Raw genomic sequence first — 17,392 nt, forward strand, 5'->3', positions numbered from 1 at the left:
TTAAACTTTGTGTTTATTTGCATTTTCTCATCCTTTAAATTTTTCTTTTGCATATATTTTATATTGTACATAATACACTAGTACAAAAATGCATGAGTATAATTAATGACATGCATTGATGGGGATGCATTCTTAAGTTTTTTGACTGATTCAAGAAAGTGATTTTCCAAAATGCAGAGACCACTGATTTAGAGGAACACATGGCCCATTTCCAACTACAAATACAGCTCTTACAGCCAGGCATTTGGTTTGAGTAGGGCACCAGAGTTCTTTGCTCTCTGTTATGGTCTGAAGATGCCCGTATTCTGTGTTGCTTGAGTGCAAATCCTTTTGCTTTTGAGATCCAATAAACAAATAATGAAGTTTATGTCTTTTGGAGAAAACTAAAGTACTTAATGAAGACTCTTGCCATGCATCTCTGCCCAGAGGTGGACTCTTTGTCCTCAATGGCACATTTCCCCTTTCCTTCCATCTTTGGTTTAGGCTGGAAGACTCAGCCAGGAGGGCATGGGGCTGGGCATATGTGGCATTGTGCATATTGGTTTAATAGGTGCTCAATAAATGTTGAATGAGTTGCTAATCTTGAAATAATGGGGCCTGATGAAGTTCCACATGCGACTTGGAACCTATAGTGAAAATATGGCCTGGAAAAGCTAAATTTTAAAGTGGGCAAGAGATATTGCTTAGTTTCATCCGTTCTTCAGGCACAACTAGGTACTGTGTCTTATAACACAGGCTTGATTTTATGACACCAGATATTCAGTGGTGGTGGCTTTCCAAGATTTGCAACAGAAATAATTTACTTTTGGAAACTATTTCCTGATAGCTAATGGGTGTCTATCATTTCACTAAGTGGGTATATCCCACTTAGGTCCACATATATAGTTAGAAATAAACACATATTGGCTTTGATTTTTTTCTTCTTCTTCTAAACAGAATTCTACAGAAGCGTTTTGGGGATGGGGGAGAGAAGTTAACCAAAGGTTTGCTTTTAGTGTCTGGACTGAGGCTGATCTGTCTCTAGGATCTTTTGGTGAACTTTAACGGCTGCAAGTTAGTTTTGGAAGGCTGTTTAATGGAATTTTAATAGCCCTGGAAAGATGTGAAAGTAATACTGCTACCTGGTGGTTTGTAAACCTGACCTTTGTGAGATGTTTTCTGGGCAAAAGTACGACTTTGTGATGCCAGCAGCTTTTATTGATTCCACGGAGTCTGCAGTTTTCTACCACTGGCTGTCAATTCATCTCAGCTGAAAAATTATTAAATCTCTCCTCCTGCTTGTGTGGATATTAAATTGCAGTAAACATACTTGCACAATGTCAGGTATGGCAAGCATAATTTTCTGCATGAAAAAAAATATTTGTTAGTAGGACCTTGGCTGTTCTTCAGAGGTTATAAATTTCTGTACTTCTTTTTATTTGTTGCTCTCTGTTATATATTTTTTTTATTTCTCTTGGTAAGTTCCAACACATTTCTTGTTATTTGTAATGTAAGAAAGAAAAAGTTTGATTTAGGTTGCTGCCTTTAAAAAGTAAGCCCTTTAGTTCATCATTTCTGATGTCAAGAAACGAAAGATGAGAACATGGGGGAAGAGGGTTTAACCTGTGAAAATGTAATTGGCAAAGAATGAACAAGATCTGACGAAAAGAATGAATTGAATGAATAAGGGATAGAATGAATGCTTCGATGACCATCCACTCCACATAGATCTTTCTGATTTGTTCAATTTTAGTTAAGGAAAGTGAATAATGCTGTAGTAATAATCATCTGTAGAAGTGAATCTTAAGCTTTACTGTCTCTGTGAATAATCCCTGGACCTTTGGGGTTTATATTTAAGGTTGTACTTTCTCTCCCTTTCTCTCTGCTCCTCCCCTCTTTTCTTGCACTCTCTCTAAAATAAAGCTTTAAAAAAAGGGGGGTGGGGGGCTGGGTACCCGGGTAGCTTAGTTGGTTAAGCATCAACTCTTGATTTCAGCTCAAGTCATGATCTTAGAGTTCTGAGATCAAGCCCAGCATTGAGCTCTGTTCAGGGAGGAGTCCACTTGAGATTCTGTCTCTCTCTCTGCCCCACTCCTCACACTCCCTCTGTCTCTAAAATAAATAAATAAATCTTTAAAGAAAAATGGCAGACATGTGGCCAAATTCCCAATTCTGTAGGTCTGCCGTTGGACCAGGGATTGTATTTTCAAACCAATCACTACACATGACTCAGATGCATGAGGACTACTTCCAGAAACTTTTGTCTAGAAAACTTTATTTATTAAATAAATACACTGAGTCATGTAATCAAAATATTCAGTGGAAGTGGAGAAGAAACATACCATTGATGTGAGGCAATAAACTAAAAATCTGCACCTCTTTTTCCTACATAATAGATGCAGTGTGTACACCGTTCCTTTCCTGCCACACCTGGCCTTTTATCAGATTGCTGTGTGGAGTTAAAATACAGGTTCTAGGCTCTTCCTCAAAAGATTCTGATTCCGTGAGCTAGCCTAAAGCTAGCTAGAATGCTGCACAGGTTTGGGAATCACCAGCCTAGATTTTTTTTTTTTTTTTTTGTAGTCTGTTTTTTTTTTTGATGGATAAATTTGTATTGATTTTCTTTCTTTCTTCTTTTTTTATTTTTTTCTTTCTTTAATCACTTTTGGTGCTCAGTTTGAATTAAGCCTTTCAAAGCAGAATATCATACTATTATAATTAGAAGCACAAAGGGGCATTTAATTCTCAAACATATTTTATGAAACAAATACATGTATATTGTGGAAATAATTCCCTACTGTGAATCAACATAATTGAAGTAATTAACTAGCTAATTTATTTTTATAGATATAGAAAGAACACGTACATTTGTGTAGTGTGTAAAATATCTTTATTTCCTTGAGATGAGGTGGGCCATTGTTTATTTTTCTTTATTTGAGAAGAATGATTTAAGAAATGCTAAATCTATATGGTAGCTGAAATCCACATTTCTCTAGTTTGGAAAGCACTTAATTTTGATATATTTGTATGACGGAGAATTACACAGTTTTGAGTATTAGTGTTTCCAAAGTTTATAATAACCTGGAAAGTGTTGTTTCATAATTGGGTTAAAAAACATGCTGTAAAACCACCTATACTGTACAATCATAACTATTTTTGATAAGTAAGCAAATAAGTACAGAAAAAGGAGAAATTAAGCCAATATGTTGCAGGGACAAAGAGCATATTAAAATTTTTTCTGTTTTTAACTAAGAAATTGATCCCATTTACAGTTGCAACCAAAAACCATAAGATAGCTAGGAATAAACCTAACCAAAGAGGTAAAGGATCTGTACTCTAAAAACTGTAGAACACTTATGAAAGGAATTGAGGAGGAAACATGGATTAGAAAAATAATATTGTTAAAATATCTGTACTACCCAGAATAATATACACATTCAATGTAATCCCTATCAAAATACCATCGATATTTATCAGAGTGGGAACAAATAATCCTAAAATTTGCATGGAACCAGAAAAGATCCCTGGCAGCCAGAGGAATGTTGAGAAAGACAACCAAAGTTGATGGCATCACCATAGGAGGTCCAGCTACCCTACTGGTAGTATCTCATGAACAGAGAGATGTGTGGACAGCCCACACATCCTCTGGCTTCCCCACTGAGACCCCAGACCTGTGAATAAGGAAGCATGTGGAATGTTTCAGCTACTACATTGATTAAGAGAACTGCCTAGCTGAGCCTAGCCCAGATTGCAGAATTGTGAGTAATATTAAAATTAATGGTTTAAACCACTAACTTTTAGTGCAGTGTGTTGTACAGGCATAAGTATATTGTGTTAGATATTTGTAAGAATATATTTTAATATAAAATTTCATAATATCTTTATTATATTTATAATACCTTTTAAGATTAGCCAAATATATCCAAGATTGCTTCTCATTAAATTAAATATGGTGGTAATAATAGGATCACGGTTTAAACTATTACTGGCATATTACTAGGAACTGTGAAACACAGAATTAAAAATCACAGAGCTTTGATAGCTTATAGTCCACAGTCTAATATGTGAGCCATTCTATCCCTGGATGATAAGACCAGTGACTCAGGTAATCCTAAGGTACTACGTGATATTTTGGTTAAGAACAGAAGAGGTTAAATGCTGTAGCTCATTAGCTCTGAGACCTTAAGAAAACTGTTTGCTTTACTTTTTCTCAGCCTCAGTTTTTCCTATCTGATTAATAGGGGAAAAGCTCATCAGCACAAGTTAATGTAATGCTAAGTCTATGATACTTTGAGAATACTTAGTAAATGATTGCTAATATCATATTGTTCTTGACCATAGAATAAAAGAGCAAGAAGGAGGAAGAGGAACAGGAGAAAATAAGTCAGTGCCTAAGAAAATGCTCTGCCACCATAGTTTACTTTTTTACCCCACCCTCTGTCACATGTCTGTGCCTGGGCCGCATTTCAGAAGAACACTGGACTCCTCACATCTCAAACTGTACATACATCACTTAGGGATTCTGTTAGGCCAAAGGTTTTGTCCCTGTAGGTCTTGGGTGGGGCCTGAGACAATATTTTAAGCTCCCAGGTGATGCTGGTGTTACAGGTGCTTAGATCGCACTGAGTATAAAGGACCTTTGGAATGACAGATTGATTATTCATGACGTTTTGCATTTTGGTCTTAAATCTCCTCTTCGGCCACCAACTCTCTGCATTCTGTAACACATTATTTGTTCTTCAGTCATGTATATATTTTCTTCATAGGTCCATGGCAGAGCTTGCCAGGCTCAGTTACAGTGATTTGTTTTTTGTTTGTTTGTTTGTTTAGATTTTATTTATTTATTTATTCATGATAGAGAGAGAGAGAGTGAGAGAGAGAGCGAGTGAGAGAGAGAGAGAGAGAGAGAGAGAGGCAGAGACACAGGCAGAGGGAGAAGCAGGCTCCACGCAGGGAGCCCTATGCGGGACCCAATCCCGGGACTCCAGGATCGCGCCCTGAGCCAAAGGCAGGTGCTAAACCACTGAGCCACCCAGGGATCCCCAGTTACAGTGATTTGTTTCATTGTTTTGTCTTCTACTTTCCCTCCTATGTGAGAAGGACTGCCTGAGTCTTACTTATTTTTACATGACAGTTCATGTGCAGTAATTGTGTTTTGCATGCACACACGCACTTATGATCGTTGTTACTATAGACTGGAAGCTTTGTGTTCCACCTTTTACCAGGCTGAAGTAGTGAATACTCCCAGAATGAGCCTATTTGAACATTTGGCCATGGGTCCTGGGGTTTGAAGGACTCATCAGCCAGTGCCCTTGATGGTAATGAGAGAAAGATGGATTGTTCATAGATGTGAGATACTTTAGAGAGGATAATGTGAATTGGGCACAATTAAAATTATTCTTTTTTGGTGAATATTCATGTATACCCATACTATACTATATTAGCAAATAATGGCAAACTAGATAATATTTAAAATAAAATGAGTACTTTACATAAGAAACGTTGAAGAAAAGTGGAACCGAAAAGATAATACCTGTTTTCTTTGAAAAAGTGGGTTGCTGCATATTGTATACAAGTGAATTCATTTCTGTTTTTGCATCTAGTTTACTCTGGTTACATCTAGGCTCTGTTTTCCAGACTTGAGATAATTTGTATGTAACAGTCTGACCTGCATTTACAGTTGTACTGACTTGAAGATAGAATTTACTACGTAATTAGTTTTAGTAAAAAGCAGATAGGGGTGTGTGTAGGAGAAACTTGGCACTATGTTAAGTAGAGAAGAAATTGAATAGATTTTTAAGATGATTTCTTTCAATGTCTTAGTGTAGCATTTGAATGTTTCTAGCAATATGATTTCTGCAGCTAAGTTTTCAAGTTGCAAGTGCTCTTTATAAATTCATAAATATTGCAATTACATGAAAATTATACCACTTCTGAATTTTGAATCTGTAATGTTTTTGCTGAGATTCACTAACATTTTGCACTTTATTGTATAGATGACTTAAAACAATAACATTTAAAATAGCTTACACTTTGAGTAGAGATTGTTTTTTTTCCCCTAGCTCATTGGCCAAATTATTTTTCAATTTAATTGTAATTGTTGTTACCGTTATTTATTTAACAAAACATTTGTCAGGTACCTATTAAGTGAAGGATTTGTAACAGTGAAATGCTGTATACATTTCACATTTTCTGTAGGGGATATTAGAACATTCAAAGAAGCAATTTGTAATTAACTATGACTTGGTAACAAGTTACAAAACAAATATGAGTTTTTCTTCACTAAAACACGACTTGCTGAATTAGAAGGTACTGCTTAAAGATGAGGGGCTTGTTCATGTTAATTTAAACAAATATGGACCAATGTATTTCAGGTAAGACATGGTATTTCTCTAGTTGGGTATCAGCTCATTGTTGACATCTGATGATTTATTCAGCCACCATCTTGCTCATCATTCTTAAACATGGACTCCAGGACGCAGAATGGCTATGACCAAGCAAATAAAAATTTATTTTATATGCTGCAAAATATTTATTGAATTCTACCACCAGAAACATAAAATGGACTCTTCACACATCAGTGGTTTTATTGCTTTTATTTTCATTCTTATTTGTGACAGTGATTTTTTTCCCCAATGAATACAAGTATGATTATAAATATAATTCAGATGATAGGCTGTTTTGTGGGCCTTTATATTAATAAATTGTCTAAGAAGTGGGCATCAAATAATTTTCTTTGCGTTTTTACATCTGACTTCACCATGATGTTCACCTTGTGAATTACAGCTGCTGGTGCTCATGTCCCTGTTTTATGGAAGCACAGCGAGGTTACATTGCAAGTCTGAGCAAGAGTCCTGAAACAGAGACTTTCTGATTGATGGGCCAATGCACTTTGTACTCAAGCATGCTGCCCCTCAGGGAAAGTGTTGTACTCAGATACTTGATATTGCAAATGCATTGCTTGCTATAGAGCAATTTAGTTTATTATGATCACTGGGGTCATTTCATCAGATGTGATCATTTTGAGAGAAGCCCTTAGTGGTGTTGCAGTCATAATGTTCTTGAATGGTGGCACTACACACTTCACAGGTCTTCAGTTTCATTGGCCATTATGGTTTCAATAGGTTAGATAACTGTTAAAAACAGCAGAATGCTGAAAATCAGATCCAAGGACTAATTTTAGGCTCTAGAAATCTTAGAATACTAAGAGAAAGGGTTTTAATATTTGCTAGGAAATAAGACTATTTAAGTATATTCATTAAGTAGTTCATTAAGGTATATTTAAAAGTAACTGCTTAATTTGTAAAACAAAACAAAACAAAATACTCTGGGACACCTGGGTGGCTCAGTGGTTGGGTGTGATCTTGGAGACCCAGGATCGAATCCCACATCGGGGGCTCCCTGCATGTAGCCTGCTTCTCCCTCTGCCTGTGTCTCTGCCTCTCTCTCTCTCTCTCTCTCTCTCTCATGAATAAATAAATAAAATCTAAAAAAAAAAAAAAAACTCTTTTCAAATGTGGAAATTTAAAATGTTTAAAATAAAATTCTGGGGTACCTGGCTAGTTCAGGCAGTGGAGCACATGACTTTGATCCTGGGGTCATGAGTTGGAACCCCACATTGGGGGTAGAGTTTACTTAATTAAAAAATAAAAGAAGGGAAAATTATGTATTTCATATTTTAGAAATGTACATAAAATGGATGTAGTAATGATGTTAATTGTACAGAAAGATCTGTTCTAATAATAGTAACCTGAGGCCTGGAAGTCATGAAGATACTTAGTTTCTAGTATACCTGTCAGTGGAGCTTGACTGCCTAAAATCTATGTTCTCCTCATGCCACAGACTGTCCTTAGATATACTGTGCATGTGAGTTTGAAATATATTTGCAAACTGATTCCCATTTTTTTTTTTAAAAGAAGAAAATGGATTCAGAGCCAAACCTGGTACTTAAGAAATGCTGAGTCAATCTAGTTTCTTCTTCAGTGGCCAGTTCTGCCTGTTTTTAATTTTAAGCAAATTGCATTTGCGACCAGCTCTTGTTTTGCTTTACTTTCTGAGAACCAGTGCTCCAAAGAAAGGAAAAAATAAACCCACTTTTGTTCCTCGTTTATTTGCAAACCAGGTCAGACGCCCTTGATTAGCTCTCAGTTGGAGGATAATTTGAACCTTGACAGATTGAACCCAAACAGCAGGGTTTCTCTAGTCTGGCCAACAGATAGAAAAAATAAAATAAAAGCTAATTCCAGTTCACAAGCCATACAACAGGACTGAATAAATGTGCAACTGTTAATGAATAGCTATTTCAAATATTTACAAAAGGCTCAAGAAAAAAGAAAAGATTAGCATCTTAGGCAGCTGTTCTAAAGGAAACCTATTAAAAATAAACATGATAAATGATGCTTGAGAGCTAATATATCTGTCAAATATCAAATACACTCTAAGGGAAAAAAAAAACCCTGTTTCAGGAAAAAAAATAAACAAAAACTTTTGGGCATAGCTGTCTTGCTCTGTGGTTGACACCCAAATTTTGTCCTTATTCTTTTTTGAATTTATCTTGTCCAACCCTGGACTACTTATGCAGATCATATTTTATGGATTATAAGGTCATGGGTAAGTGAGTGGAATCATTTGAATTGTGTCTGTTGTGATTGAATTGGTTAGAAACTTTAAAATTCACATATATATCACTTGAATGAAGACATACTGTTAATTGTTATTTTATGGGATTGCAGATGATATAATGGTTTGAATATGATGGTAATAACATTTTAGCATCATGGCAATTGTGCTAGGAAATGCTACATAAAAATGGAAATGATTACAGAGGCAGTGAAGTGTTGTTTCCCAGTGCTGATTACAAGTCCAGTTACTCTTGCCTACGGTGTTACCACTCTGTCTCAGCTTCTTCAGGGGAAACACTCTTTTTTTCCTCTCTTTAGCTAAAATTAAAGCAAAATGCATTTGCCATTTACTGTGGACTTGCATAGTAGACCTTTGGCATTCAAGATTTACCATTTGTGTTTTTAACTGTTTCTTGATAACTTGAAAATCTGGAAAAAGCACTGTGAATTTTCTGAGGCTTGAATTTGTATTTGAATAGCTGTATTCTGAGACCAGAGTGGAAGATCAAGTCATTTGTCTAAGTGAGTGTAGCCAGCACTTAGAATTCACATCTCAGTGTAATGTAGAGTGAGTCTCTTGTGGTTTCTTAGTTGCGGTTTCTTAGCACTAAATCTTTGGGTTTTTTGTCCAAGATGTCACCTAAAGGAGAGCCAGTTATTAATGTAATTATAATGTATAATGTATATATAATGTATATATATAATGTATATTCTCCTTTGTGAATTTGGAGATTTGTGGATGGAAAGGTTCCACTGCATTAATAATTGAATATTTAAAAAATGTAACTAATACTTATTTTGATTTGAGGTCAATTCTAATTAGTAAAAGTGTGACTCTTTACTAGGAGTGTGGGTCATTCTGTGAAAGTTCAGAAAGCCCTGTTCATTGGTTGAAGGGTGTTCTGTGTGGTATTGGCATCTGTGGTGCAGCTAGAAAGCCCTTTGGTCATGCTGTCAACTACAGGCCGGGCACATTAGGCAGACTGACACATCAGTAGGCCCACTGTATACTTAGGCCATTTCAGGACCAGTGCAGGTGTGTGGCTATCTGGGGCCCCTTCTAGGCAGGGTGCATACTATCAGGGAGACGGTGGTGAAGGCTGACAGTGTCCTGGAACTTGGGGTCAGGCCTGAGCCTATTGCTCTCACCCTCATCCCATGCCTCTCTAGGGACACATGTTGCCTCAGCAGTCTCTTCTTACATCCATTTCCCCTCTGCCCACCCAAAGGGGCATGATTGAGCACTCCATAATTACCTCTCACCTGGACCAGCCTTTAATCACCGTTAATTCATTTCTGCCCACTGATGGAAAGGTTAGAAAGGGGAAGGGAAATGACCAAAAACATAAAACTGATATATGGAGGAGGCATGAATAAGTAAGTAGTAATAAAAGGAGAGGGAAGAAAGCTAGCCACATGAGTCTTTTCTTTTAAGCCACATGTTGCTTCCGTATAATAAACAATGGTATGCTTGTATTTCTCCTTAATTCTTTGAAATACACACACACAAGGGGAATTACAATATGATTTATCCTTATAGGAAGCGTATTATCAACACTGTTGATATTTTTAAGGATGACTTTCTATTTTTGCTGTGTTGAAAGAGCACTCAATATCACCCCCCATTCTAAAAGTGGTTCTACTGAAACCTGAAAGGGTCTGTTTCTTATTTAGAAAATGCTTTGGTTGGGACTCCATTGATAATGCTAAATTTTCATGCTGTTCTGCAGTTCTCTTAGACTCTTAAACTTAGACTGTCTTTGTACTTCATCATTGTAATTTACACACTGGGTTGGTACATTCTCTTCAAGACAGTTTGTCTTGTGCCTCCAGCTGCTCCCCAATAGCCATTGTGCTGAATAAGCACTTAGTTCAGTATGTCCTTGATACAATTAATGCAGGCATCTGCAGAAGCGGCGGCGGCAGCAGCAGCTGCAGTGCCTTATGGAAGCCAACTTCTGCTTAGCATTGTGATAAAAGAAATAGTTTTGAGCTGGAAGCTAATGTTGGCTTATTTTTAGCATAAAAAGAGTTGCACCTGCCAGGGCTAGCAGAGGACTGAGGTTTGTTGATTACACGGTCTTGTTAGTGCCATTGTTATTGGTAAAATGGGGATGATGTCATCCTTATCAAACTGAATTGGCACCCTGTAGAGTGACAAATAATTTACCCTCTGTGGTTTTATCAGCATGGGCCGCATGTTAGAAGCTAGTGGAGTGCTGAGTTTTCACAGTCAAATGCGATGAAACTGCAGAGGTGTATGAAAATGAAAAGGGATTGATACTTGTAATCAGTGCACATAGTAATGGCCAAGGTGTAATGAAACATAAGTGCACATTTAGGGTAATTATGCTACTACCAGGTGGGGCCCTGGGGCTTTGCACGTATAGAAGCTGCTTGAGGTGGCGGATGTGCGGCGGGGAACCTCCAGCACCATCTGGTAGATTCTCATTTTCTCATTAATTCTTCTGTCCCCTAAGTCTGGGCTACACTGACTTTGAACAGCACTTCATCTGTTCAGTATCTCATCTCATTTTAGTTGGGAGTCGCTTTCAGCAGTGGTACTGATATGATGTAACTCACAATCTCAGCTGTGTGAAATATATTAAAACAAACCATCAAGTCGATTTTTTTTTTTTTTTTTTTGGAGTACTGACGGCCTGAGTAATGTCCACATGACCATCTGATTCTTAATGAGTCACCACTTAGGTTGTTATTCTTAAGTAAAATAGTCTGATAGCTGTTCAGTTTGGCCAGATGCACCTTGTCCTCCCCAAATAATTTATAAATAACAGTATGATGTATATCCAAAAGAGAAAATGGTTCCAAAAGTGTGTTTTCTTCGGTAATTTTTTAAAAATTGCATGTTTTGTTTCTATAAGCTGACTTAGCTTTTGGCTCAAATATAACAAAAACGTATTTTTCAGTCAAGCTGAAGAATATGAAATTATGTTGAGGGTTACACAACAGTATGAATATACTTAATGCTACTGAGCTATACCCTTAAGAGTGGTTACAGGGGGAAAAAAGTGGTTACAGGGGTTTCTAGAAAAAGAATAAGGAAATGATATTCAAGGCTGTATATTTTACAGGAAAGTAAAATGCTTTAAACCTGCTAAGTTAATTTTTATGAATATTTTCACATAATATTAAGAATAATATATTTAAGGTACCTAGCATGATATATATGGTTCACTTATGGCTGCTTTCTTTATTAATATGAATATTAATATCATGAACATTTTTAATGGAATCTATAGCATCTATTTACATAACCCAAATAGTAATAATAAAGTGACATTCAATGGCCAACTTTTTTATGCTGTGTATTTTATAACAGAGTATAGTGTATCAGAATAATTTGGGCAATCCTCTGGAGCCTGTGGGTTGCATTTAGTTGACATTAGATTAGTGATTTCACAATCTCTTTAATAAATACAAAATAATATTTGTACAGTCTGAGTGGTTCTTTAAGAGCTTTGTATAAACAGTAAAAATACCCCTATTAGAATTTTCCACCAAGAGAATCCCCATGCACTGCCATTTTATTTCCATGAATTTTCCTAAAATGGAAATTGAGAGAGGAAAAAAAAAAACATACTAGCTCCTTCCAAAAACTACATGAATGCTCGCTGGGATGTTTCTGAAGCCCGTATTTGTCAGTGGAGTGACAGAGGCTTGGAGAGCTTTTCTGCTGACGACCGTGCTGCCATCTGACAACCTGGTGTCCACATACCTCTAGCTCCATGATGGGAAAGAATAAGAAGTGATTTAATTTAGTACTTTAAGATGCCCAAATAATTTTTTCTCACATTTGCCTTAGATAAGATTCCTTATTAAAAGATTAATAAGATGTATCTCATTTCCCCCTCCTTTCTATTTATATAAGTTCATTTAGGGCAGCAAATGAGAAGAGGCTGAAAACTCCAAAATTATTTCCTGGGAGATTAGTTGGTTATTATTTAATATATAGCATGGTGGTGAACAGAAAATATGCCAGCCAGTAAACTCCTGAAGTTTATTCATGTGTGTTCAGAGTATTTAAATATCAGGATTTTTTTTTTCCCCCTTATACATTCAACAGACATTAGCGAGATTACCTATATTCCAGGCTGTGAGCTTCATACAGCGCTGAGCAGTGAGGTCATACTGTCTGAATCCTGGCTTGGCTGCGAGCCGGGTGTGTGACTTTGAGCAAGTAATTGAACCTTTCCAAGCCTCAGTCTTCTTATCTGTAACCTGAAAATGCTAACTCATTGACTTGAATGAATTGTGAGAAATCGTGATAATGTACTTCTAGCAGAGGGCCTATACAGAGGCTCTCAGTGGATGGCTCCTGCTGTAGTAGTAATTTTTACCAGCAAATATGGTTAAGATTCTATGCTTTACTATTTTGTTCCCAGAAACCATTACACAGGAAAACACAAGAGTAAGTCATTATCCTGTATTTACCAGCACTGCATATATCTCAAAGGCAAGGATGAATGTGTACCTACACAGTTTCAGGACGGTTAATAGACAAGAAATGTCAAATGAAAGGCGTTAATGAAGTAGAAGAAACACTTGTGGATTGCTTCTCATGATGATGGTTTTAAATGCATAAAAACACATAGGATTATAAGAAAACAAGCTACACTGAAATTGCATTACCAGTGCATAGGACAATTTTGCGATATAATAGTATGTGTTTATCAGTACATTAAATAAGATGCAGCAGTGTGTCTGATGATTATCATAATTTCATAGAAATATTTCAAACTATTTCAAGATATCTAGAATAACTAATGTGATATAAAACTATAATTTCTTTTGGACAAAATCATAGGTGCTGCAGATACCTATACCTTGTTGCCTACATTCATAATTGTAGAAATTCCAAATTTTGGCAGAAGACTAATGAAAATAGAGTTGCAGGTTTGTTTCTTTTTCTCATCCAATTCTGACATTCTTCTCCCCACCTCTCAAGTCTGTCCATGAATATATTCAGGGTTTCTTATGCTACATAAGAATCCTTGGTGGAGTATAGGTAAGTTTCACGTAGGCTCTCTCAATGAAGGAAAAAATAAAAACACCAACAACGACAGAAGCTAATAAACACACTCATCAACACCAATGAAATAATCCCCAAATGACCTAGATTGGTAGGTTTGTGTTGTGTTGGCTCTTGACCAAGACCCCTGGTTGGTGGGCCCTTCAGTCCTACTACCCGTGTTGATCCCTTCCTATAAGATGATCTGTATCTTAAAGTTTTAAACAAAGTGGTTCCTTGTCATTTGATTATGACTGCAAGTACACTTGCTGTTTTATTTGAATTGGAGTATCAACCTTTCCATAAATTAATATCATTTCCACTTAAGTCTATCTGTTGTGTCATGGGTCCATAATACTCAGTTTACAAACAGTGAATCTGTCCCTTTATCTGTGAGCAGAGTGTTTAAGAACATAATAGGTTTGGAGTCCTTCCTATTATGTTCTTAAACACTCTGCTCACAGATAAAGGGAGTCCTTGAATGAAGTGACCCAAGTTGTAGTAGATGTCCAAACTAAAATCTGGAAATTATTTTGCCCAAACATGGAAAGATCGAAGCATATTCCTTATAGATTATGGTTGCATTGTTTTTATATAACTTTAATTATAGAAGAGAATAGTTACAAAAATGCATCATGTTTTCAAAACATATTCAGCATCTTGTATTACTGAAAATAGTTTAAAATGTGTTTTAGAGCAGCAGTATTTTATTTATTTTTTTAGTACTCTGAAAAGCTGACTTTTCCTAATATGTACTTTCCTGATTATCTTTTCAAAAGGCTAATTCATTACTATAGTTTGGTTTATCAAAATTGTACTCAGAACTAAGTAAAAATAACAGTGAGCAAGAATCATCAGAGTGTAGGAAAGATTAATTTTAGGCTTTCAAGATGGTACTGGGTTACTGAGAAGGTTCCTTGACACTGGGTTTCCAAGGACATGTAGGATTTAGTAGATGGTAAGGTGGCAAAGGGCATTCCCAATCTAGGCTGGAGAAATAATGTGAGCAAATTCTACAAGAGATGGACTTGAATGTTAAAGTCAGGAACACCACACTGTATGGATTCATGGGCCTGTGGCAGTGTGTGACGGATTTTAGAAAGGCCGAATTGTGGAAGCCTGTCTACAGCTAAGAAGCTTCACCATTATTTTGTAATTACTGGAAAGAAATCAAGGATATTTTAGAATATGGATTTTGAAAGATTGGAGAATGAGAAAAAACACACACATGCATAGTCCCAAATGACTGAGATTTGTAACCTGAATGCCTGGAAAAGGTTGTGTTGGTAGTGGAAATTGAGATCAAAACAGGAGCAGCTTGCTTTAGAGGAAAGGATAATTTTAGGCCTGGGCTCAGTGCAGTGTTGGAAGTCTTTGCAGAAAAATACAGCTGCCCATTCCAAATTCTCATCTGAGTCTCTCTTTAAAAAGTTCAAATTTAGGGGTGCCTGGCTGGCTCAGTCAGTAGAGCAAGCAACGCCTGTGGTCTCGGGGTTGTAAATTCAAGCACTATGTTGGGTGGAGAAATTACTTTAAAATTTTATATATATACATATATATATGTATTATATACATTATAATACATTATAGCACTGCTTCCAACACCCCCTGATACAATAGTGAAGATGAAGTATTTTAAACCTAAATGTTGAAACATACTTTTATTTATATATTTATATATAATTTATTTATATATTTATATATAATATATTTATATATTATATATTTATATTTATATATTTATTTATATATTTATTTTCAAGTTTAAATAAAAATTTGCGAATCAGACATTGAAACAGTCAAGCTGAAGAGGTCCTAGCTGTTTTGCAGAGGTTGAGTAGGATTAAGAAAGTATGGCTGATGTGACAATTAGGAACTCCTTGATTATCCTAAAAAAACTGTTGCATTAGAGTAGTCCTTTCCAGATGCTAGTGTGCATGACAATGACCTGGGAAGCCTATCAGCAGATGTGAGAACCCTTATCACAGGTGTCTAAGATCAGACCACACCTAGACGTCTGCTTCTATTGATCACTGAGATGATGGTGGTGGTAATGATGATAATAATTGAGATATATATCAGAGGAAGGGAGGAATGGGGGGGGGTATGAGAAGAGAACTTATTATATATCAGGCACAGCTTTTAGTCCATTATGTTTATAACCACGGTCTCATAAGATCCCTGAAAAGTATATACTATAATTTTTCTATTTTACAAATGAGAAAACTGAGTCAGAAAGATGTAACATAACTTGCCCAATTCCTATCACCAGGAAATTGTCCCTGTGTGACCCATGATCTCCACCCTTGTGTTATTCCCATTGGGTGCTGAGAATCAGTTCCTTCGAATAGGGCCCATCAGAGGCAGGCCCAGGAGGACCATGGACCCAGCCTCACATACACCAAGGCCCTTCATCAATGTATTTATTTCTGTAGATGTTTTAAAAGGCATTACTTTCTTTCATATTACAATTCTTGTAACACTGTTTTGACCTTGCTTAATTTTTAATACTGTAAGTGACCAGGATTCTCTTAATTTCCAAGAGGCCATTGGTGAGTGATTGGAGGGACATGAGTAGTTAAGGGGAGGTGAGAAAATCAAAGTTAGGGTTTGGAGGTTAAGGCATAGTGGCCGGTCCAGAATACTGTGTAGAAGGGGCCTCATGGGTGGCAGTCCCAGGTGGGAGGCTGTGGTTTTAAAACAAATACGCTGATTTACTCAGTTATGTTTATTTGTACTGCCTTGAAGGGCATTGGACCCAAGATGCAGAAGAAAATAATTTGAGTTTGGAGTGGCATCAGGGGGAGATTGCCAAAACCCTGTGAAAGCCACTCTTTGGTACCCCCAGCCATGGAAAGAAGAACAGATATAGTGTGGTAAATGATGGAATCATGGCAGGAGCCATATTTTTACATAGGGGATTCTTTCAGCATGTTTCTAGATGACAGGGGAAAGGGGAATAAGATGAGTTTAATCTTACTGGAGAGCTGCATCTCATGTAATGGGATGGTTTCCAGTTAGGTGGGGAAGGACTGTCAAGTGACAAGCAAAAGGGCAGGACAACTTCCTCTCACACAGAGAGGGGAAAGGAGAGTTTCTGTCAGAAAAGCGGAGAAATTCTCAAGTGATGGAGGAAGATTCAAGACTTTCAGAACAAATATTCTCCAGCCCTTGTAATAAGAAAGTAGCAAGGTCACTGCCCAGGAAGCACTGGGGATTTGTGGAGAACTGTTGTAGATCACCTGATAATTCTATGTCTTTGTAGACCTCTGAAGTTATAAGAGAAAGATACTATAGAAGCTCTTAAAATATGTTTCAATATTTAGGTTTAAAATACTTCATCTTCACTGTTGTTTCGGGGAGGGGGGGGTGGTTGGAAGACTTTCCAGGAGGGGGCAGCAGTGCTATAAGCATTTTATTTGGGTGTTTTCTTTCTCTGTTCACTTGGCTTTTAAAAATCAAGTAATAATGTGTTTTCTGTCTCCGTTGCCTTAACTAATGAGGAAAAAAAAAACAGGATTTATGAAGCTATTTAATAATCGTACGATTTTTTAATTTATTAGTTTCCCATTACTAAACATAGCAATTGTGGAAAATACAAAGGTCCTGAAAATTATCCTTATATATAAGAGTAATATTTGAAAAATTTTGGTCTGATTTGGCCTAATTTTGTCCTATCTCTGTGTGTGGCTTGTATAAGAAATTCAAAAAAGGCTTACCAGCTTAAATAGCTTTTAAAATATAAACTGTGGGACTATAGGAC

General features: G+C 36.6%; 1 protein-coding gene across 7 annotated transcripts in view; it reads left to right on the forward strand.

The window, feature by feature from the left end:
* The window catches only part of CDKAL1 (CDK5 regulatory subunit associated protein 1 like 1), a 663,852-nt gene that overhangs the window by 308,146 nt on the left and 338,314 nt on the right, over window positions 1-17,392 (forward strand). The window lies entirely within an intron of this gene.

The sequence above is a fragment of the Canis lupus genome, chromosome 35 (genome assembly GCF_003254725.2).
Source record: "Canis lupus dingo isolate Sandy chromosome 35, ASM325472v2, whole genome shotgun sequence".
Taxonomy (NCBI): domain Eukaryota; kingdom Metazoa; phylum Chordata; class Mammalia; order Carnivora; family Canidae; genus Canis; species Canis lupus.